The sequence below is a fragment of the Triturus cristatus genome, chromosome 3_2 (assembly GCF_964204655.1).
Source record: "Triturus cristatus chromosome 3_2, aTriCri1.1, whole genome shotgun sequence".
Lineage (NCBI taxonomy): Eukaryota > Metazoa > Chordata > Amphibia > Caudata > Salamandridae > Triturus > Triturus cristatus.
This window is the reverse complement of record NC_140584.1, coordinates 143,166,600-143,191,259: the sequence shown is the minus strand read 5'-3', so window position 1 is coordinate 143,191,259 and position 24,660 is coordinate 143,166,600.

The window sequence follows — 24,660 nt, the reverse complement described above, 5'->3', positions numbered from 1 at the left end:
CAGGCTGAAGCCCAGCGCTCACACGGAGACCTCGGCTGACAGGAAGGGGAGGGGCGGGGGCGCTCAGCCCCAGCCACATCGGTCGTCAGTCTCAGTTATTTAATTACTCAGAAGCCAGGCTGCTGGCGCTCCCGGCGCCCTGGTGGGACCTTCTACTGGAAAGAGCAACGGTTTAGACGGAGGTGATGGTGCCCCTGAAATGCCGGGTAAGGAGCCGAGTGGGGGAAAAGAGGGGCGGAATGAGCCAGCGTCCAATATGTTGCTGCATACGGCATTAGGTACGGATGGTCAGGTTAATGAAGTACCTTTGCCCTCTGTTGGAGAGAACAGTTTACGGGAAGGAACTTCACCTTTAGACTCTCGGAGCAGGGTAATCCCCTCTGGGGACAGCTTAGAACATGAACATGAACATGTTTCAGTGACTGGTAAACAGAATCTCTGTCCCGACCAGGATCAGGAAGCCAGCCGGAGGTATCTGGTGGATTCATTGGAAGCTGGGGAAAATCCGAATTTGATACCCTTTGATTGGAAAACAGGGCTTCAGGGGGGCCAAACCGTAATAATTTTGGATAAGGCTCAGAGTACTCCCCCTCAGATGTCTGACCCTGGGTTAAAATATAAAGGGAGCTCTAGGGGTCGTCGGACCCCACGCTGGGATTGGGATAAAGATTTAGACTCAGAGGCAAATGACTTTTTTTCATTATCTGATACAACTTGGTCAGAACTTGGTTCAGACTCAGGCGGGGAAACCTTGTCCAGCGACGAGCAGGCTTCACAGCATAAGGTTAAGCCAGCCTCCGCCTCGGGCTCTGCGGCAACGGTTCGATCTCTGAATCTCTGTACTAAGAGACTTGAGGGCCAAAAACAGGCGACCCTGAAATGGGATTATGCACTCGGGGACCAACTGATGGGCGCTACTAAACCTAACTCCAATAATGGATCTGAAGCTGGGCTTAATCAGGCTCCTCCAACTTTAGAGTCAATTATGCAGTGCGTGGTTGCACACCGCGAGAAATCCCGGATGGAAAGCAAGAGGTCTCAGAACGCCTATCGTAAACTTCAAAGGGCAATCAGGAAGGTCGCAAGGACTTGTAAGGATATAAGTGATCGTATGACCGATATTGAGTCTCGCACAGAAGTCTTGGAAATAGAGGTCGCAGGCTCTAAAGGCCAAGTGGACGCCCATGAGGCACGAATTGTGGACATTCAGTGGAAGCTGGAGGAGGGGGAGAATTACTAGCAAAGGAATAACCTGAGATTTTTGGGTATCCCGGAGGGAAGGGAAGGGAAGGGAAGGGTCTGATCCACGTACCTATATGGCTCAACTATTACAGGCCTCCCTGCCGGATTTGGTCGGTTGGGACTGGCAGAAGGAGGTACAAAGGGCACACCGGGTCCCTTTTTCTATTCGTCAACCTGCTCGACCCGATGCCAAGCCTAGGGCGCTACTGGTCTATTTCGGAAATTTTCTGATGAGACAGAGTGTATTTGAAAGAGCAAGACCAGAGGCCCAATTAAAAGCGGAGGGGTTTTCTTTTTTTGCTAGACCTGACTTTTGTCATGTCACTGTAGAGCGCCGGTGGCATCTACGTCAGATGATCAAGCCCTTTCAAGAAAAGGGAGCTCAGGCCTTTCTCTTAAACCCCGCTCGATTAAAAGTAATTTGGATGGATACTACAAGTTTTTTTTTCGTCCGAGATAGAGGCAAAGGAGTTTCTGGATGCGGGAGGGAAGGTTAAATCTTAGATGTAATTAAGCTAATGTTATACTTGGTTTTTCCCTCCTCCTCCCTTTTTCTTCCTTCTCTCAGGGCGGTTAGAATGCAGACAGGTTGGGCCATTTGGCCATGGGAGGTGTTATTTTGGATAAATAGGGGGTATTAGTTAAGTTTAGCTTATGTTCATTTTCGGGAGAGCACAATATTCATCCACTACAGACCTGCCAGGTCTGTTGCTTTCACTTACAGGGTGGGGGGAATGGAGGGGGTCTCTGGGGAGGCGATGGGAAGGGAGCGGGGTGGGTAGGGTAGGGTGGGGAGCAAAAAGTTCAGGGAAATCAGAAGAGAGGCTAAATCTGCTTGACATTGAGATGTTGGAATGTTTTAAGTCACTGCATTGGAATAAAAATTATTGTGATGGGTAGGTTGAGAATTTGTTCGTTGAATATAGGGGGGTTGAACGATGCTGGCAAACGATATAGATCTGCAGAAGCTATTCGATCATGGGGGGCGGACGTTATCTGCCAACAAGAGACCCATATACCTTTCCAGAAGAAAGGGATAAATATTATTACCGGGTATATGCAGGCGATCTGCTCACGGCAGACTACCACCACAAGAGGCGTGGCTATTCACACTTCCATTCGGATCCCTGTGGCGGAGCAAACCCTCACGGATAAATGGGGGAGATGGGCAATAGCCTTATTACCCTGTAGGATAACCTTATGCACAATTTATGGCTCCAATCTGGATGACTCTGATTTATGGGCCAAGTTAGAGCTTGAGTTAGCAGCTTGGCCTTCTCCACTTATAATCTGTGGAGATTTCAATATCCACCTAGGTATATCGGATATCTCTGTGGGAAAGTATGAGGGGAGGAAGCCACGTGTATTTAAGGCCCTTAAAGCTTTAGTAGGGAGCCATGGATTAGTCGATGTGTGGACTCGAAAAGAAGTTGGTGATGCTGGTTATACTTACTTTTCTTGTCCCCATCGGAAATATGTTAGGCTTGATTATTTATTTATATCTACTTCCCTTATAGAGCGAGCCAACATACGGAAACTCCCCAAGTTGTTATCAGATCATAACCCTTTGATACTGGAGATAAAGCTTCAGGAACATCTGAACCGCCCCTTAAAATGGTCCTTTGATAGGAAACTTTTGGTAACCGAAGGATTTATTGACCATCTTAGGAGTTGGACCAAGCAATTTTTTGAGGCAAATCGGTATAGTGCATCTAGGGAAATTGTTTGGGATACATTTAAAGCTTGCCTAAGGGGGGAGATTATTAGTTTTGCTGGGCATCTTAGGAAAGAGCAGAGGGTGGCTTTGCAACCACTTATGGCTGAACTCTCTACGAACGAGGAACGACATTTGCGAACTATTGAAAGTAAACAGACGGATGCATCGAGTCTAATTGAATTAGAAGTGATAAGCGTTAAAGCTAAAATAAACGGAATATATAACAACAGGAATGCTAAATTATATCAAACACGGGCTAGGGATAATTATGAATATGGGGAGATGACCGGGAGACATCTCGCATTAAAATTGAAACAGAGGACGGCAGCAAATAATATCTCAAAGGTTAAGCGGCGGGATGGGAATATGGTAACTAATCCTCAGGACATCCTTCAAGTTTTTGCTGAATTTTATGGAGATGTTTATAAATCTGAGACTGATCCTCAAACAGTAGCGGGGCTGGGCTCAATCACTCCTCCTGCAATTATACAGGAAATGGAAAAAGATAACACACTAGCTGAAGTTATCGAGGCACTACAGATCATGGCATCCGGCAAGGCAGCTGGCCCAGATGCAATTCCGATGGAAATCTATAAGGCCTTGCAGCCTGAGTTAGCTCATATGTTATTGGACTTGTTTTTAGCAGTACAGTATCATGGCAGCCCACCTCAGTCTTGGAAGGACACTAATATAGTTATCTTTTTGAAAAAAGGGAAATCACCCGAAGACCCTGCTTCGTATAGACCAATCTCCCTGATAAATTCGGACGAGAAACTATATTCTAAAATTATAGCCCGTAGACTTGCTAAAATAATAGCTTCCCTGGTTAGTCCATGGCAGCATGGATTTATCCCTGCTCGCGGAACAACTGATCATGTTCGCCGGGTGATCTCTTTATTCGATATCATCGAACAGACGGGGGTCAAATGTCCTTGATCTTATTAGATGCTCAGAAAGCTTTTGATCAGGTTGAGTGGGCTTTCTTATGGCAGATCTTAAGTACTAATGGCTTTGGTCCCCGTATTCAGACAGCTATTAAGGCCATGTATATTCAACCCTACGCAAAAATACAACTGATGGGGATGGAATCCGGGAGAATTAAGATAGCACGTGGTACTAGACAGGGATGCCCATGCTCCCCGATTCTTTTTGCTCTGTATATAGATCCTTTAATTAGAGCGATGCTCAACGATCAGGCTATTAAACTCATAGTGGTTAGGGGATATAATACCAAAGTGTTAGCTTATGCGGATGACATCGCCATAGTTACCCCTGACCCTCAGGCAGCTTTGGACCGAATTAAGGTTTTGGCATCAGAATTCGGTAGCCAATCTGGCTATAGGCTGAATACAGGAAAAACCAAGATTTTCTGCTCTAATAATACCCAGTTCTATGATGTTCGGAGGTTCTCGGAGGCTATTTACTTAGGGATAAATATAAACGCGGCGGTAGGAACTATTTGGGACATTAATTTGGCACAGTTGATAAATAAGATTAGCATTGACTTAAAGTGAATGGACAAATTATACATTTCTATTATAGGACGTGCTAATGTCATCAAAATGACTATGTTCCCCAAAATTTTTTATCTATTCAGATGTATTCCGATTGAACCCTCCAAAAAGTTTTTTATAAAAATTGAAGGGATATTCTCACAGTTTATTTGGGGCTATAAAAAGACCAGAAGATCAATAAAGTTGATGACTTTGCCACAAAATCGTGGGGGTTTGGCAATCCTCCATATGCAATATTATTTTTGGGCTGTAACTTTGCAGCAAATGATTAGTCTTTTTTGGCCTAAAACTGGAATAGGAACTATATCGGCAATTCATAGTAGATCCCCTAGAGCCAGCTCATAAATAGAGGGAGGGGATCTCGCTTCAGGTGTCTTATTAAGGCAACTTGAGGGGAGTTATTATAAAAAAAACGCGGTTCAAAATTGGTAGAACCGCTTGGAATGTTTGGAATAAAACAAGTAAACTTCTAAGAATGCCTAAGGTGCACAGGTATCATTTTATTTGGCGCTCGTCCATGTTCCCATCTTTATTTTACGATAAACTAGGGAAAACGTGGGAGCAGGCTGGAATAAATGTAATTGGGGATTTATTTGAGCAATCTGAGTTAAAATCTTTTGAAGAGCTTTAAACCCAATTTGGTGTAGAAACCAAGACCTTTTTTAAATATTTACAACTCAGGGAGATTATTAAATTAGCAATGGCCCAAATAACTGAGCTGGATGATATTCCGATACTTGATTGGCTGGGGCATAGGCAGCCACGGGTAAAAGATATATATTTAATCATATTGAATGCCAACCAAGATGATATTGCCAGCTCAGAAAGTGTTTGGGCAGGGATGCTGGGGGATCCAGATGTGGACATTTGTAGGTCCCTTTATTTGTCAAAAAAATGTTTTCTTGCAGCTAACCTTAAAGCTCAACACTTTAAAACTCTGTTTAGGCTTTATTATACCCCTGCTAAACTGTTTAGATGGGGGAAAAGGGAAACCGATCGGTGTCCTAGATGTAATCAGGGCCCCGCAGATATGATTCACATGTTTAGTGGGTGTAATCAGCTTGATATTTTGAAACTAAAAATAGAAAATTTTTTCAATCAAGTCACAGGTGGCTCAGTACGACTAACTCCTACTTTGATTTTAATTGGGATTGATGATAGCTTACACATGCATTCCTCCCAAATATATTTTTGTTTTATGGCTTCTGCCATTTTTCGATTAATTATTGCAACCCACTGGAAGGATGCTGAACCACCCTCCTTTCAGGAATGGTATGCTAGATTTCACCATGTTTTTAACTTAGAGAAGGCACTCTATAATTCTAAAGGGAAAAGGGCTAAAAAAAGAGGTCTTCGGGTTTGGGGTCCGATTTGGGAAATTGATGAGATTTAAAGTAGAAGCTGTAATTCTCCTTGTATTCTACCCTGTTCTATGGGATATATAGTCGTCTTTTGTAATTGGTGGAATTTGCAGTGATTATTTGATGGGTTTTTTTCTTTTCTTTATTCTCTTTCTCTTTGTAATAATGTATGTGTTGTTTTCCTGATCGAATCAATAAAAAATATTTGAATGAGTAAAGTGACACACACATGTTTATTAATTCAATATTTTGGAAAGGAAGGCAAATATATCGGTTAATGCAGACTCCCAAATATCAAGTAACTTAGACACACAACCAGGATAACATGTAGCATATATACATGTAGCAAAGAACAAATAAACTTAGAATTTATATACACAAAGTAGGTAACACCTCACCGATCGATCATGCAACATCCTTGTCAGCTCAAGCTGGAGGTGCCCTTCGACAGCCCAGGAAGGAGTTCGATCGGGACTCAAATCCAGATTATTTTAGTGGCAGTACCTCTCCTCCACAAATGAGCTCCTAGCTGCCCTCAATGATGCCCCGCCTTTAATACCTGTTACTGAACGTGAGCCAAACCTTCTAGAAACCTTGTCCCCTTTCTCCTGTTATGAAAAACCAAGATGACCGTACTGGTCTGTGTCAAGGTCAAGACAGTAGCTGGCCAATACAGAGCTCTACCTTCCACTCATTCCTTTGGCAGCAGCAATCTCTACCCTGAAAGGTACCAAGCATACATCCCACACAACATGTACCAGTCCACTCTGATCGGTGAGGAGCAAAAACAAGTGAAAATAAAAAACATCATCTCCCCACTTTGCAATTACGTGCAAGCACAGAAAATGGAGTCTGTTACACAAGATGGAGACAGTTATGGAAACTGAGTCAATGGTCAATATGTCATTCCATTCCATACCTTGACCATTGACTTTCATAACATACTGGTCTGAAATCAACTACTTTAGGTCGAAGCATAGATAAGAGATTAGGCACACACTAGATACAGCAACCTAATGATATCAAGATACATATTGCTAATATTATCGTGCCTATAACAGAGCGAAGTTTACCAAAATCTGGCAATCACCCAAACAACCAATCCCACCATCCTTTTTCTACATCCTGCTAGCCATCTTTAGCTAATTTCGGCAAAGCTTCAATGTGGGACTGAATTAATTTGGAATGATCTGAAAGATTGAAGCATCACATTCAATCAAAATCTGAACATCCGTGATCATGAGTAAATAATCGAGTGCAGCTCTGTTCTGTAAGGTAGCTTTTCTTGCCTCCCACACATCTCATAATAATTCTGCTAAAGCAACTGATGTATGATTACTATTTTTCTATTTTTCACCATCAAACATGCTAATTCACTAACAGTCCTAGAATTATAAATGGTTAAGCCTGGAATTCCTACTATTGAACCAGCTAAACTAATATATTCAGACTTAGATAAGAAATGAACTTCAGAATCACAACGTTCACTGAATTGAATAGCTTCTCTCGTATTCCGGACATGAGATGTTGGATTTAATGGGAACATCATGAGGCCTAATCTAGTAAAGGCACACGGTCCACCTGTGATAGTTGCTGGAATGTACGTGTATGTAACATTACCACAAGAGAATACCCACCCTACAGGCAATTTGCCATGCTTGAAATGCAGATACTACATTATTACATGTCATATTGTTATGCATATTTTTACATGTGTTCTCATTTCTATTTTGCATGGAGTTTGTTGTTCCCACGTTATTTGTGACTCAGTTCCTCAAGTAGTAATTGAGCACATTTACCAATGTTAATTGGGTCACAGGTCAAATTAAAAGAAAGGTCTCCTTCAGTGATATTGAACGTTATCACTTGTGTTAGATAATTCCAAGTATCATCAGTAATTTCGGGACAAAATCGGCAAAACTCATAAGGTGACAGGTGAGTTCTCACATCATTTTCCTCCAGTTCCCCGTCTGCATTTATGACATTGAATGACTGCATCAGTACATTGATGGGGGTAGGTATAGCTACTAGGCACGTGGAAATAATTTCCATGCTGCTCTTCATGTTGGTCATGCAAAAGTATGACCTGTTGAGGGCTGTCTGTGCAAGATAGGACCAAACTTTGTCAGGTCGAGTCAGCAAGGCTCTCAATCTGCGTGGTCGGCTAGCCACTTTGGAGTAAGTGGCTCCTGGTCCCTCCCGGCTCCACTCAAACACGACCAAACATGCTCCAGCAAGCACAAGCAGAGCACAGACACGTCATGCTTTGATCTAAAAGAACAGAGAACAAACAGGTATTATTCATTCTCGCAAGTAACATTTATCAGCAGGCACAGGTTCCAACTTTTTCTGCCCTGGTTTCATGATTAATAGGATGTTGTCCTTTCCGGTTGCAATAACCTCTGCCTGTTTGGGGGGACTATTTGGATATTCTACCCACACCTTGGCCCCGGGATTCTTGTCAGTGGAGCCAAAACCTCCTTCCCCACGCACAGTGAGAAGGGCTGGGACAGTCCCCTTCCTGACTATCCCTCTGTATACTGGCATGACCATTATTTGAGCGACTCTGTCTCCAGTTTGTATTATCAAATCAGAGTCTCCACCATTCAGTAGGATAACCTTGGTTTCACCTTGATAGTCTGCATCAGTGACCACTCTCCGCACTTGAACGCCTTTTAGAGCCAACCCAGATCAAGGAACACTCAAACCAAAGTGCTCCGGCGGAATCTGGATTCCAACTCCTGTCTCAATGAGTGCTATATATTTTGGGTAGAGTCTGTATAGTTTCAAAGCTTGTAAATCAAGACCTGCAGCCTCTGGTGTCGCCTGGTATGGAGCCAAAGCTCTGGGAGCTGTCTCCTAGTGGAGGATTGTATTGGTGGCCACATGAAGCATAATCTGGAAGGCTCGGGTTAGCATTCGCATCAAAGGGGTTTCTGCATTTGCTAAGGGTCTATTGTTCAGTATTTGCAATGACTCATTCAAATAATATCTCCACTTTTTCAGTGACCCATCAGACAACTTTCTCAATTGATCTTTCAATAATCCATTCATGCGCTCAATTAGACCCGCAGCCTGCGGGTAATACGGAATATGAAAGACCCACTTGATGTTGTGTTGTGCCAAATAATCCTGCACCAATTTGTCTTTGAAATGAGACCCTTTGTCACTTTGAATCTGCAGTGGAATTCCATATTACAAAATCAACAAGTATAACGTTTTCAATGTGTTCAACTGAGTAGTACATTTAAATGGAAATGCTATCAAATATCCAGTGTATGTGTCTACAGCTGTGTATACATTGTGACATCCTCAACTAGTTGACAGGGGCCCAATGTAATCAATATGCCAGATCTGTGCTGGTAATTTTCCTCTGCCTAGCTGGACTCTCACTATCTGTGGAACTGGTCTATGTTGGGTATGCTGACAAATAGGACATTGTAAGATCGCAGTTTTAATCAGATCTAGAGGAATGAGTATCCTTCTATTCTCTGCCCACCTGCTAGTAATTTTCTCTCCGAAGTGTACGCACTTCTGATGTGCCTATTTCGCAAACCCAACCAGGTCAAAATCTTGCATTGCCACCTGAGCCTCCAAAATCTTAGCTTTTTCATCTGTGAGGGAATTAAACCAGCGGTCAAGTGAGTCGGTGGAACAGTGAGCATCTACATGAGACATGTTACCTGTGCTTTTTGGCAACATGGTCCAGAGCTCTTTCCGTAGTTCCTTACTCCTGACTTCTTTTGAATGTATCATCTAGTTATGGGCATGCGACGTGGGAAGCCAAGTTTTTAACCCATTGGCAGTGGACCACGAGTCAGTAAATATATAACATTTTCCTGGCAATTCTTGTTTCAAAGCTTGATACACAGCATATAGTTCTGTGAACTGGCTACTCTTTCCCTCTTTGGTAGTGGTCAATAATTTTTTGGTCACAGGATTGTATGACACCACTTTCCAGTGCCTTTTAGCACCTATATATCTGGCTGAACCATCAGTAAATCACACATCCTTCCTGTCTTCTAAAGACAATTCTCCAGATGGCCTACCCCACTTCACAGGAGATCCCTGTATCTCAGGTACATCACGCAACACCTCTGTATCTCCCATTGGGGCTTGTACCACCTGCACAGCTATACTGCAGTGCCTTTGGGACCTACTCAGGCCCTGTCCTGTATGTACCACTTCCACTTGATTATGCTAGCTTCTTGAACATGTCCTATTCTGTGAGTCTTGGGGGAATTCATCACCCATTGCATTATAGGAATCTCAAGTCTCAAAGTAACGTTGTGCCCTAGGGTCAACTGCTCAGTATCCACCAGGGACCAATAACATGCAAGCAACTGTTTTTCAAAGGGAGTGCACCTCCCTCCGGCATCTGGCAATTTCTTTGTCCAAAATCCTAAAGGCACTCTAGTTTTTCCTTGTTTCTGCCACAGACTCCGATTAGCATACAGTCCTTGCACTGTCACATTCAGCTCAACATCCTCCCGCACTGGCCACAAATCCAAAGTACGCTGTATAGCCTCTTTTGGTGATTCAAACACAATTTGCTGTTGCTCTCCCCATTCAAATGCATTTTTCTTTCGCATAACTTTGTACAAAGGGGCCAAAATCTGACTCAAGTGAGGAATATGCTGTCTCCAAAAACCAAACAATCCAATGAACCTCTAGGCTTCCTTCTTATTTCGTGGCACAGAAAATCATTTACCATTTGTCTCACCTGTGGCACCACCTCTCTGTGTCCCAAAAACTTCACACTTTGAGAGGGTCCTTGTACCTTTGCAGGATTTATCTCCCACCCTTTACACTCCAAATGCTCCACAACACTGTCCAACTGAATCTGTGTTTTCTCTTGTGTCTCTCCCTGTATCATCACGTCATTAATGTAATAGCAAAGCTGTACTCCAGGTATAAGTTCTACCTCATCTAAATGCTCCGCCACCAGCCAGGGACAAATAGTAGGACTATGCAAGTACCCCATTGGCAATTTTATTAATGCGAACTGCCTACCATCCCATGAGAACCCAAATTGCTCTTGGTTCTCGGGGGTTATTGGTATAGAAAAAAAAGCATTGGCAATATCAATAGCCGCATACAAAGTCCCAGGATGCTTTTGTATTTTTTCAATTAAGGTAACAGTATCTTGGACAGCGGTAGTCAAAGCAGGTGTATGCTTGTTCAATTTGTGAGAATCAACTGTCATGCGCCAACTATTGTCACTTTTGCGCACAGGCTTCATGGGGTTACTCCAGGCGGTAGTGATTGGAATCACCACCCCTGCCTCTATCAAGTCCTTTATGGTTGCACTGATCTCCTAATGCCCTTCTGGAACTCTCTACTGTTGCAAATGAATTACTTTAGTAGCCTGGGGCACCTTCACTGGAGGAATCTTCAAGTGACCCACCCGTATGGCGTCAATTGAAATATAACTTTTTGATCCAAATTGATAGTACCCGTTCTCCAAATACAGAGTCATTGCCTCCAAGATATAATTTCCAATAATATATTCAGAGGGGGGCAAAATCAATATAGTGTACTCTGTTTTTGGTATTCTCCCTATCTTCATTTGGACCTTTGTCTGCACAGCTGATGTCTCTTTTCTGCCTAAACCTGTGATTGTGAAATACTGCCCATTAAACTTTTTCAGATTTCCTTATATCAAAGTGGCCTCCGCTCCGGTGTCTAATAGGGGTCAGGCTTTCATAGCATTACAATGTTTCCAATACATTTCTATGTCAACATAAGGACTTTTGTCTTCGCGAGCCCCTCTCTATACTGGAGCTTGATCTATCTCCTAATCTGCCACCCCTTGCCCAGGTCAAATCTGGATACAACCTGTCATACTCTCGGGGAAACTCCTCCCCCCTCCTGTTCTCACTTCGCCATTCACTTTCTGAATCTTTCTCTTCCTTCGTACTCAAATGGGCAGCACTCAAACCTTCCTTTTCCTCTTCATCCACCTCTGGCTTTCTTTGCATTTTATTTTGTTTATTCAATCTCCTGCTTCCTTCTTTTTTGTCCAAACCTCTTTCCGATACATCTCCCACAGACTTTTAGTCTCTATTTCATTTATCTGCTCTTTGTTTACTCCATCATTCAACAAATCCAAAAACATGCCTCTGCTAGACAGCCTGTTATTGTCTGTATGAGTCCCAGACCTAGAAGCTCTTTCAGTCTTTATCCAGTCCCCCAACTCTCCCAACTCACGGACTGCCTCAATCACCAAACTATTACCAGTCTGGTAAATTAACAAAGTCATCATCACCTGTTTGTAAGCAGAGGGAGTCAAACGGATTTTTTTATTTCGCACTGACACATTCAACAGTCCATCCATCAACTTATGTGCATTATCCAGAAAAATAGCAGTTTTCATCCCTTCCTCCTTAAGCCTCTGTATAGCATCTCTCAATGTATACCAAGGTTTATTATTCACTGGCCCATCCGACTCTGTCGGGTACTTAAGATTTCATCCAACCACTGCCAACTGTAACAGATTAGTTTCATTATAGCCCCTGTAATTCTTAAACTGCTCCTGCACTGTAGGATCAGTAATGAGTGTGGAGAATGTCACTGCTTCTCCATGATCCAACATTACCCCAGAGGCGCCCATATCAAACAGCCGCACCATCCATGCAAGCAGAGAGTCTAAAATGTTATTAATTTCCTGCTGAGTAAAATCCTCCATAGAATCCCTACAATGTATGGGCTGTGACTAAACCACTTTGTGCTCTTATGACTCACCCTGGCTGTTGGCTTGATCACGCTTTCTCCAGAGTCTGAAAATTTTGAAGAATCCCAAATATTCCCATCCTACGTTTCTGGGTCCCAGTCGATTCCTACCTTTGTAATAACTAAATCCACTTTTCTCTTGTTAACCCTTCCCCTCATTTTCTTGTACTTGTATTGTGCGATATGTATTGCAGCCTTTTCTACCATAGTTTGGTAAGTTTTCAACTTATCTTGTAATAGCTTATTCTGACAGGTTAACACCGTAGAGGTATTTTGGGCTTCAGCTAACTGTTTTTTTAATTTTTTCATGTTCGTGCTGCAGCTGAATACATTTTTCATGCATTTTACGATAAGCACACAAGAGGATCCAGCCTCTTCTCCCTCACGTGCTAAGCTCTTTCCCTTTCTCAACAGGCACTTTTTACAAACACTCAACCACTTATGCTGGCCCAGCATCAGCTAAACGCACATTCCAATTTTTACTCAGCTTAGCGCAATTAGCCCAATTGTGGGCAAGCATACCGTAAAGGGGCTACCTCCCACCCAGGTATTTCAATTGGTATCTGGGAATCTGCCGTAGTTTTTCTGGAAAACATTTTTATACATTTTCTAATCCTGCAAGTGATGCAAGAATGTCATCCTTGTAATTTGACACAATAGGACACACCTAAACCCTGCTGCCCTGAGAGGAGGCAAATGCACTGCTGCACCTTTAAATGACACATGTAAAACAACACTTCCAAAAGATGAGGCAAAAAACAAGACCAAGCAATGGCTTAAGGCAAGGCAAGAAAACAAATTCAGGTGCATTTAAAATGACACACATGCATTTATTAATTCTATATTTTGGAAAGGAAGGCAAAATATATTGGTTTATGCAAACCCCCAAATATCAAGTAACTTAGGCTAGGCACAAAACTAAAATAACATGTAGCATATATACATGTAGCAAAGAACAAAGAAACTTAGAAATTATATACACAAAGTAAGTAACAACTCTGTGGAACCCAGTATCTTTGTACCTCCAACCTACCTGCCTGCTACCACCATCACCACGGAGACCTGGGGAGAGCCAGGGAAGCCTGTTGCTGTTCGGGCTGACCAGAGGCCGGAAACCACATTTCCCAGCAACCTTCACGGCGCTCCACGCCGCGTACTGTCACCAGCGTGCCATGAGGCGCTCAAAAGGGTCACAGGCCTCCCATGGCGCGGGAGCCCAGTATCTTTGTACCTCCAACCTGCCTGCCTGCTACCACCGTCACCGCGGAGACCTGGGGAGACCCGGGGAAGCCTGTTGCTGTTCGGGTTGACCGGAGGCCGGAAACTACATTTCCCAGCAACCCTCGCGGCGCTCCACGCCGCGTACTGTCACCAGCACACCAGAAGGTGCTCAAAAGGGGCACAGGCCTCCTGCGGCACGGGAGCCCAGTATCTTTGTACCTCCAACCTGCCTGCCTGCTACCACCGTCACTGCGGAGACCTGGGGAGAGCCGGGGAAGCCTGTTGCTGTTCGGGCTGACCGGAAGCCGGAAACCACATTTCCCAGCAGCCCTCACAGCACTCCACGCTGCGTACTGTCACCAGTGCACCGGGAGGCGGTCAAAAGGGGCACAAGCCTCCCGCGGCGCGTGAGCCCAGTATCTCTGTACCTCCAGCCTGCCTGTCTGCTACCACCGTCACCGCGGAGACCTGGGGAGATCCGGGGAAGCCTGTTGCTGTTCGGGCTGACCGGAGGCCAGAAACCACATTTCCCAGCAACCCTCACGGTGCTCCACGCTGCGTACTGTCACCAGCGCGCCAGGAGGTGCTCAAAAGGGGCACAGGCCTCCTGCGGCGCGGGAACCCAGTATCTTTGTACCTCCAACCTACCTGCCTTCTACCACCGTCACCGCAGAGACCTGGGGAGAGCAGGGGAAGCCTGTTGCTGTTTGGGCTGACCGGAGAATACTGTCACCAGCGCACCAGGAGGCACTCAAAAGGGGCACAGGCCTCCCGCGGCAAGGGACGTGCACAGGCCCGTCTGAGCCCGTCAGAGACAGGAAGAGGCTGGGTTGGGCCATCCCCCTGAAAAGCGTGGATCCTATTTTTCGTTTCCGCAAAACTCTGCAATGTATTGAAGACCCAAGGTACTGTGTTAACATATAGAGAATACCTGGTTTGCTAAATTCATTAAGAAGTGTTAGAATGGAAAAACATAAGGGGGTTGCTGGTATGTTAGAGGCTTTCTTGGTTAGGGCAGAGTCACTTCTAACCCATGAAATCCAACTGACTGAGCGACGCCTTTCCTTGGACCCATCTACATTGCAGAGACATTTAATAACCGGTACTCCTTCACCTGTACTGGGGGCTACTGGTCAAGAGAGTGTGTCCAGCATTGTTACAAGTGTTCCACTTACCCCCTCGCAACCTCCCTCAGAAGTGGCCTTAAACTCTCCAGTAGTATCGAGCAGAGCTACTAGGACTAGGGCCTCAAAAAATATGGGGGCTGGAAAAACCCCGAGGCCCTGTTAGATTAAGGAAAGCGGGGGGTTGGGATAAGAAAAACTAAGGGTAAGGGTAGTAATGGTGGTAAGGTCGATCACGGTAATGTCTGCGCTAATTTTAACCATAATGGTAGTCCTTCCCCTGCGAAAACCACTTCAGGTGGTACACAAACCGAGATGATCCCGCCCTTGTTAGCATCGAGCGTTATTAACACCAAGGGAGTCATGACCGAGTTATGTGCAGGGTTAAATAACCCAGGGCTGGGAGCAGCTCTAGCTTGTGTCCGAGATTTGGTTGAAAAAATTTTTTCTTTACTTTGGGAAAAAATGAGCCTTCTAGAGGTTGCAATAAAAACCTTAAGCTCCACAAATGTGGGTTTCCAACTGCCTAGACTGGAAAGGGACGATACAAGGTTAATGGTGGGTAGTCGCCCATCGTCTTGTGGTAAATAATTTCATTACCGGGACTTAATTTGAAACAGGAACATAATAAAATAGCTCAGTAAATAAGAGGCAGAATCCGTGGTATTGGAGGTTCGGAATGGGCTTTATTCCAGTGGTCGATTATAATCGGTTGCTCCAAGTTCCATCACCACGAAGGTTCAGGAAGTGAAGTACATACATTATTGATAATTATTCACTTTTATACAATAGGCATTACAGTGAGTCCAATGCAAGAGGCGTAACAATTGATAGCAAAGATGACATTTCTCATACGTAGCTGAAGTAGGCGTAACTGGGAGTGATGAAAGAACGTCATCAGATGTGATGTCATAAGAGGGTGGTTACATGAAAGAATTTCGCAATGTCAGCAGAAATACTTGGCAGAGATGCGCGCGCAGCAGCATGACGTGTGATTGATGTGTAACTAGGGGGTGAAGGGGACTTGACATTTAGCTCTACATGTGGCGACAGAAGTCTGGAGGGTCAAGTCAACCTAATCCCAAATCATATCTAACATCCTATGTTTAAAGAACTAAGTTATCCAAAAGAGAGGTCTCTTCGAGTAGAATCTTATTCTATACTGACTATACTGACTGCTAGTGCGTGTACAAGCGTCTAAGTGTCTACACTAGATGCGAGGGCGGAAAACTTCCATAGCAATAGGGCTATGAATTACTTGCATAAAGACAGAGAAGCCGGGCCTTTGCTCGGTAGCTGGAAGAATGTTTACTTAAACTACTAGACAGGAATGCATCGGGCAGGGAACGGAGCAGATAACTTCGAAGGTGAAATACAGTTTTTGGCAGCCAGCAGGCTGATGTCAGGCTTTGTGAGCCGCGCAGAGGATGAGACAAAGTTCATGGTCACAGATGCAGGCTCAGACTGGAGCTTTCAGAGGCAGAAGGCAAGAAGAGTTCGATGACAGAATCAGGGCCTACTTGCCTGGACTGTAAAATGGCATAAGTGAACCATATAAAACCGGTGGCCTTTCATATTTAGGAATGGAATATCCGGCCTATTCATGGCGGATCGGATAGAGGACATGTTGACGGTGGACGCACATGTGTTTGCGTCTTCATAACTGGAACTGGAGGGAACATACATGTATTTGTAACATGCACATAGAACCGTTGGGGTCCAAGATAGGGGACATAACTGACCAGAAAAATCCATATTTCCACATTCCCTCCTTGTCCCCTACTTGCCCGTCAAGAGATATCAATCTTCATTAATCCATTGATCTGTTCATATAGCATCATTTGTTCTTCTTTCTTCTTCCGGGATCTTGAATGAAAATCTTGATGTGGAATGCACGATGTGGCACACAGACCACAAATCGCTGGTCCACATTGTAGACATAGACAGCAACTGAATAGTATCAGAAGGCCAATACCTAGGAAAGATAGGACCTTCCATCCAAAGGTAGATAGTACACTCCAAAACCAACCGGACCAAGTCCAGGTGCCTGGGTTCTGGTGTATCTGGCTTACAATCTTATGAAGGCGAGTTATGGCTTTATATACAGATGGCGAATTTTCTGGTATGAAAATGCAACAGCTTGATCCGATGACCCTACAAGCTCCGCCCCTATCGGCCAGGATGACGTCAAGGACAAGACGATTTTGAAGCACAACAATCCGCATAGCAGACTGCTCTTCTGTCAAATTGCCTAAGGCGGAAATAGTTTCGTTCACTACTGCTTCAAGGGTTCTGGTTAATCTACGTATCAGCTTACTATTAGTAACGGTACCTATATAGGGAAAGAGACCTTTATTGAAATCTGTGTATTTTTCCCATGCTGTTTCAGTGTAATCGACTATCTCCTTACTCTATTATATACTAAATGAATATTTCTGTGATAATCAGCAGGAGCTAGAAAAACAGGTGGCAAAAGGAATCCAATATAGCAAGTACCATCCCAATCTAGAGGTAAACGTACATATGCCGTCTGACCACATATGAAATAGGAATGGCGAGAAGCTCTAAATGTAGACTTGCCTTGATCACTAAATTCTACTACAGTGGTGCATGTACTATGGCCCATGTGTATGGAACCATTCTTTCTTATACATAATTCACCTTTTACTGGAAATATTGACATAGCGGGCAAAATTGGAGTAGCTTCTGATTCGACATTTAGGATCATAAGATTAAGCGTAAAATTACCTAATCCATACACTTCATTTTCTAGATCAGTTCCTGTTCTCTGGGGAAGTCCCTCCTTGTTAGGGTGGCAGACTTTAAGCAAAACTAAGTTCAAATTTCCCCATACCCAGTTATCTTGATAAACTGCAGAATTCGAATCTAGAGAATTAATTAAACTAAACCATGCTCCACAGGAGCCGTTGTGTGTGAACGAGTATGGAAAGAGAGGTAGAATTCCTTTATAATTCTGATAGGGAGGGAGTCGGCCACATATCCAACAATTTGTAGCATTGCTAACCTGATGGGAATGATGTAACATACTAATAAACGTGTTATTGCGCAGCGCAAATCTATAAGACAACTCAAGCGGAGGTAATTCACTAAAAGAATGTTCAGCAGTAACATTGTAAACATGTCTAGAAATAGGATAATATATGTGCAACAATATACTTGCAGTAATTATTAAAAGACTTGAGAAAAACAAAATTAATAATGTCACTATGCAATGACTACGCAGTGATTTACAGTACGCCTGTTGTTTCAACATTTTTCGGGTGCTTTCTCTATTCAGGTCCAAGGGATACATGTCAGAGACAATTCAACCGCTTCACCTTGGAGAGGACTTAAACAATCAAATTGCTCGACTTATTGGGCCTGAGCTTTAATTTATAATGTTCGGAATCACTTTTTTCCACAAAAGGAAGTTTTGAGTCAATGGGTGAAGTCACACGAGGTGTGGTATTCACATCTGATTTTAGTCCATGAAATTTCTTGATATGACTTGAATGAATCCAGCCTTTCCTGCCCTCGATCTTCACGGCTGTTCTTGTGGTGAGCAACACCAGCTGGGGCGTCCTCCACCTAGGTTCCAGCTGAGTCTTTCGATCAAAGTTCCTCACGAGGACCAAGTCTCCCGGAACTATGTCATGGGGTTTCACCTCAGTGTTGTCAGGAAAAGCTGCAGCTACCTGTGAACGACAAGATTGTAGTGCAGACATCAAGGAAGCCAAGTAATCTGTCAGCATATTACAGTCAACATCAGTAATTTTACGAGGTATAGGCGTCCCCCACATATTTGGTGGTCTGCCGAAGATCACTTCATACGGGGATAGCCCTGTTCGAGAGTGTGCTACCATTCTTGTGTAAAAGAGTGCAACTGGTAATGCTACTACCCAGTCGACACCTTTCTCTCTACATATTTTGGATAATCTTATTTTCAGAGTCTGATTATGTCTTTCTACGAGACCTGCTGCTTCGGGGTGTCGGACACAGTGAAACTTCCACTGATAGCCTAACAGAAGTGAAACATGTTTCATTAATTCGGATGAGAACGGCTGGCCGTTATCTGAGTGAACAACACGTGGTAAACCGTATCGTGGGAAGAATTCTCGAACCAACTGTTTGGCAGTAGTCGGGGCAGTGTAATCTGAAACCGGGTATGCCTCCGTCCAACGGGAAAGAGCACACACAACTACGAGAACATATTTGAATCCTCTACATCGTTCCATCTGGATATAATCCATCTGGAGGACTTCAAAAGGATGATCAGGAGGATGAAATCCACCCTGTTCTACGGGAACGCTTTTTCCTGGGTTGAACTGGCAACAGATCATACAGGTACGAACCTTTTGTTTGGCTGCTGCTCGCAAATGTTTATTGAACCAAATGTGTTGAATGCTATCTAGCATAGCTTTTTCTCCTAGATGTGCGGGACTATGTACGGTGTTAATTATAACCTGGACCATTGAATCAGGAAGGAACCACACAGACTTTTCCTTCATCAACCATCCTTGATCCGTTTGGATCCCTCCTAATTCAGTCCATTTCTTTATTTCGTCTGGTGTAGCATGTGTCTGTATGTCAATTACGTCAAGAGTAGGATCTTTAACTGTCATACAATGTGTTGGCGGCGGGACTATTGTCTTTGTCATGTCTGATGTCTGAGTTTGAGCAGTCTGTTTAGCTGTTCTGTCGGCTAGATCATTGCCTTGAGAAATGATATCAGTAACTTTCGTATGAGCCTTACATTTCATAATTGATATTGCAATTGGTAGATGTATTGCCTCTAATAAGGCATGAATGAGGGGTCCGTGCTGAATGTGAGCACCGTGGGAAGTTAAATAACCTCTCTCTCGCCACAGCACGCCGAAGTCATGTACAACTCCGAATGCATAACGTGAATCAGTGTATATGTTGACTTTTTTATTTGTGGCTTGAATACAGGCTTGTGTCAGAGCGATGAGCTCTGCGGCTTGAGCTGACAAGGTATTTATGCAATTTGTTTCAATGATTTCAGTATCTGTTGTGACTGCATAAGCGGCCACTAACTCTCCTGTATTTGTTCTCATACATGAACCATCTACATACAACGTCAGGTCTGGGTCTGACAATGGGACGTCTGTCAAGTCTTGTCTGGGTTTCGTCGTGATTGTAATAACTTCAATACAGTCATGAGCTAGCGGGTCTGTTCCAATTACAGGTAAAAGTGTGGCAGGATTCAATGTGTTACAACGTCTGATTTCTATATGTGGCTGAAACAATGTCAGTTCGTACCCAGTGAGTCTTGCTATGGTCAAGTGTTGTGTTTGCGTTCGGTTCACAAGAACCTCTACTGCATGTGGTACTTGTACTGTCAATGGATGTCCTAACACTATGGCATCGCTTTGTCTGATTGCTAAAGCTGTCGCTGCCACTGATTTCAGACACGCAGGCAAAGCCTGAGCTACGGGATCTAATGTACTAGAAAAATAAGCACATGGTTTGTGTGCTCCTGCTTGTTCCTGTGTGAGTACTGACAAGGCAGTACCTTCGCGCTCTGTAACAAAGAGTGTAAAATGCTTATGGTAACATGGTGTTGCTAAAACAGGTGCTTGACATAAAGCTTTCTTTAAGCTTTCAAAAGCTTGTGTATGTTCCTGAGTCCAAGGGAGAACAGTCGATGTGGCTGCCTCCTGTGTTGTCAATTGAATGAGTGGTTTTGCTAGAAATGCATATTGAGGGATCCACTGCCTACAGTATGAAGTGAGACCTATGAAAGCCCGCACCTCCTTTTGTGTCTTGGGTATTGGCATGTTAGCTATTAACTGAATGCGGTCAGGTGTAAGCTGCCTTCCCTCCTTGGACAGCGAGTGTCCAAGATAAATAACTCGCTGGACACAGAATTGCAGCTTAGAAGGGGACACCTTGTGCCCCTTTTCGGCTAGAAATTGTAAAACTGTCAGTGATGCTTTCTCACATTCGGGTTCGCCTCTAGCGGTGATCAGCAGATCATCGACATATTGAAGCAGAGCAGTGTTAACTGGCATGTGGATACTGTCGAGTTCTCGTTTCAGTGCTTGGCTATAGATGCTGGGGCTTTCTGTAAATCCTTGAGGTGCGCGTGAGAATTTAAAGCTACGTCCATTTAAACTAAATCCGAACAAATATTGGCTTTCCGGATCTATTGGGACGCTGAAAAAGGCATTCTTGAGATCAATTACAGTAAAGAATGTTGCTTCGGAATCAATAGCTGTCAGTAATGATGAGATATCGGGGACCACAGGGAATTGTGGCACAATGCACTTGTTTAATTCGCGCAGATCAATAACCAGTCGATATACTGGCGGGGCCTTCGGATCTGTTCGTTTGAGAATCGGAATTATCGGTGAATTACATACATTGGAGTCTGTTTCCACAACCACTCCTTGGGCAATGAGCTCGTCAATGATTTGCAGTAAGGCCACTACAGCATCTGGTGGTAACTTGTATTGTCGCATTCGTGGTAGTACCACTCCTGCCTTTAACGTGACTCGATAGGGTGTAATATTCATGCAACCAACATCAGTAGGGCCTTGTGCCCATAGATGTGTAGGTAAAGTCTGTAATCGGGGATCCATGTCTCTAGACACATAATGACCTTTACAATCACGTAAAAACAATCTTACTCCTTCCGGAGAACAACATATTATAGCTCCTAGAGCTTTCAGTGTTTTTATTCCTAACAGGTTTTCTGGACATGATTTAGTAAGTAATAAATCTGTAGTTCGGGTCAAAGGTCCTATCGTAAGTGGAAGAGGTTGTGACACTTCATTAACAATAGGTTTTCCTGAAAAACCAAGGGAAATATTCTGTGAGCCTGAGAGGGGTGCCCCTGGAACTTCACTACGTTTTATGGTTGTTCGACTTGCCCCGGTATCGAGTAAAAATTTTCTGTCTTGGCCTAATAATTCACTATGTACATAAGGTCCTTCTTGGTCTACTGGGATCTCGATAAGGGGTAAGTCAACTTCCCTCTCTAGGCTGGTTCATGCGTATCGTTGATAATCAGGATAGTCGTACTGTGCGGTCTGGTACAGTTGTCTTGTCGTGGTTTGTGTGGCAGCAACGGGCAGCGCTGGTGCAGCTGGCACAAACTGTATAGACTGTGGTGGAGCTGGCATGGACTGTGCATGCTGCGGGGCTCCTTGTTCATTCTGATCCTGTCTAGGTGGCCGTGGTCTTTCTTTTGTATTACCTATGCCGATATTATGTTTCAAAACTGGACAATCGTGTACGTAATGACCTTTCTTTTTACAATAATTGCATGTCCCTTTTACAGGTCCTGTTGAATCACCGGAATGTGTCATACCCTTTTTATGTCCTTCAGCTGGAACTGTCTGGGAAACTAGCATTTTCATTTTCGTGTCTTTCATACGTCTATGTTCATGTTCTTGTTCCTCTCTAATTCTATTGTGATGGTATTGTAACATTTGTAACATTTGTGATGGGGTGTTACCTTGCCAGGTACTCTCGAATTTTAATACTCTATTCTTCACTTGAGGCAGGGCATTTTCTACTAATTTTGTTACAAACAGATGTGGGTATGATTCGCTACTGGCTTTTATGCCACTATTTATACCAAAACATTTTTCAAATCGGGCATAGTAATCGCTAGTGTCTTCATCTTGCTTCTGTTTACAGGCTGAAATTGTACCCCAGTCTTCCTTTTTCGTAGTTAATAAACGTGGCAGTACCTGTACTAATAAACCTGGTAGTGCTTTAGTTTTATCCCCAAGTCCTGCTCCTGCAGTTCGGGCCTTTTCTTCTGCTTCTAATACTGACCATTCTATCTTTTGGTCGCCTACCTCCCACTCTTTTTCCCTGAGTTTTTCCTAAATGCCAGCAGGCATTAATACCTTTAATATTGTCATAATGTCGGGATAGGTATACTCTCCCATGAGTAACATGTCTTTAATTTCTCGGTGAAAACCCGCTGGGTCTTTGTCATGACTGGGTACCACTTTCTTCATTTCTAACAATTCTATTTTTGATATGGGCGTATATACAAATACGCGTTTAAACTCATTGTCCTCGCCCTTTATTGGGTGCACTTCTCGTAAGGGATTCTGTCTATCCATGTAATGCGTGGTTCTTTCCTTGATGGGCAATGAGACATGTTCTGAACATACAAAAAGAATGTACTGCTTTCTTGATTCTATCAGGCAAGGGACCAGGGTCCGAATGCTGACTCTGATATAGTATAAGAAGTTGTTGAATCATATAAATCCCAGCTAAACGCTGTTCGTCTGGGGTGAGATTCAAAAATGTACGTGCTACCGTATCGTCACTATACTTTCCGGGACTGTCAACCCAATGGACAGCTGACCTGGCTAATTCTTGTTCATCCATAGAATCGAGAAAATGATAACCCCTTCGTTCTCGGAGTAATTTGTCAGCTGCTTGGAATGAATGCTCGTTTGACCTTATATTTATCATAGGTGTTTGAAAATTCCTGTTATTATCTTGACATATCGGACGTATCGGGTCAATAAGATATCTATTACTATTACAGGATCTTCCTCTACCTACATAGGCTATGGTGTCTGACTGTCCTGTGGGCAGTCCTGATCCTTCTTCCTCGCTTTGTTCGAACTGTTCTACCGCTAATCTTTCTTCGTGTAGGCGTTCTATTTCTTTACGGATCTTTCGGCACATGGCTATTATACAATTTTTCTTATCATGTCTTCCTTCTGATATATTCTGACTCCATCTGGTAAGAATTTGCATGGCTTCCGGGTCTACCCCCGGTCGGTCTTGATTTCTGATCACACAATTTATGAGGAAACGTAACAGTTCCCCCTGTATTTCCACTTTCTGGTATTCCATAGCTCTGTTAATACTTTCAGAATCTCGCCCTGTTTGGACAAAATGGTATATATTATCTAGATGCGCAGTCATTCCTGGTAACTTCCCTAAATACACCGCGGCTCGTCTGATACGTAATGATGCCAGGGTCATTTCGTCCTCTTTGCCGGGCACAGGGTCATATCTACAATCTACAAGAAGTTCCTTAAGCGTACGGGCATTTATGAGTTTGGGGGTACGTGAATGTGCTGACTCTTGAAAAGTAAGTTTATTTATTCTAGGTGGCGTAGAAAAAATGCTGGTAGCACCTCCGGTAGCCCCGTCTGGGGTATCGGGTGTGAAAGGGTTCGTTGAACGTGATACAGCAACTATAGGTGTGGACACAGCTATAGAAGTAGCCGTAGGAACAGATGCAGAAACAGATGTGCTTGCCGGAACTTGTGTCAGAACTTGTTGCTGTAGGGATACGGGTACTGGATCTTGGCGTTGAACCTCCCTGGCAGGCGGTCTATGTGGGGCGGGATTAGCATACTCGGGAGCTGCGTCATCTAAATATGAGGAAAGAAAAACATCTTCTGCGGTTCTAGGATGCCCCTTAGGATGTACCTTTATTGGAAATAATGGGGTTGGCAAGTCTTTTGGTATCTCTGGAGTAGCCTTAGGTAATCCTTCGGCCAGAAGGGGATACATACCATTCATAAGGGCATTTCTTTGTCTGTCTACTTGTTCTGATTTCACTCGTGCACCTTCTTCGATTAATAGATTTTCTCGGACTTCATTTGAATTCTCTTTACTCTTCTCTTCCTGTCTACGTGCTTTTTCTGTACGTCTATACGATTCTTTACGCCATAATTCAATGGCGTCTTTCTGTGATTGTCTAGCTTTCTTTTTCCATAACTCTTACTCTACTTTCACGATGC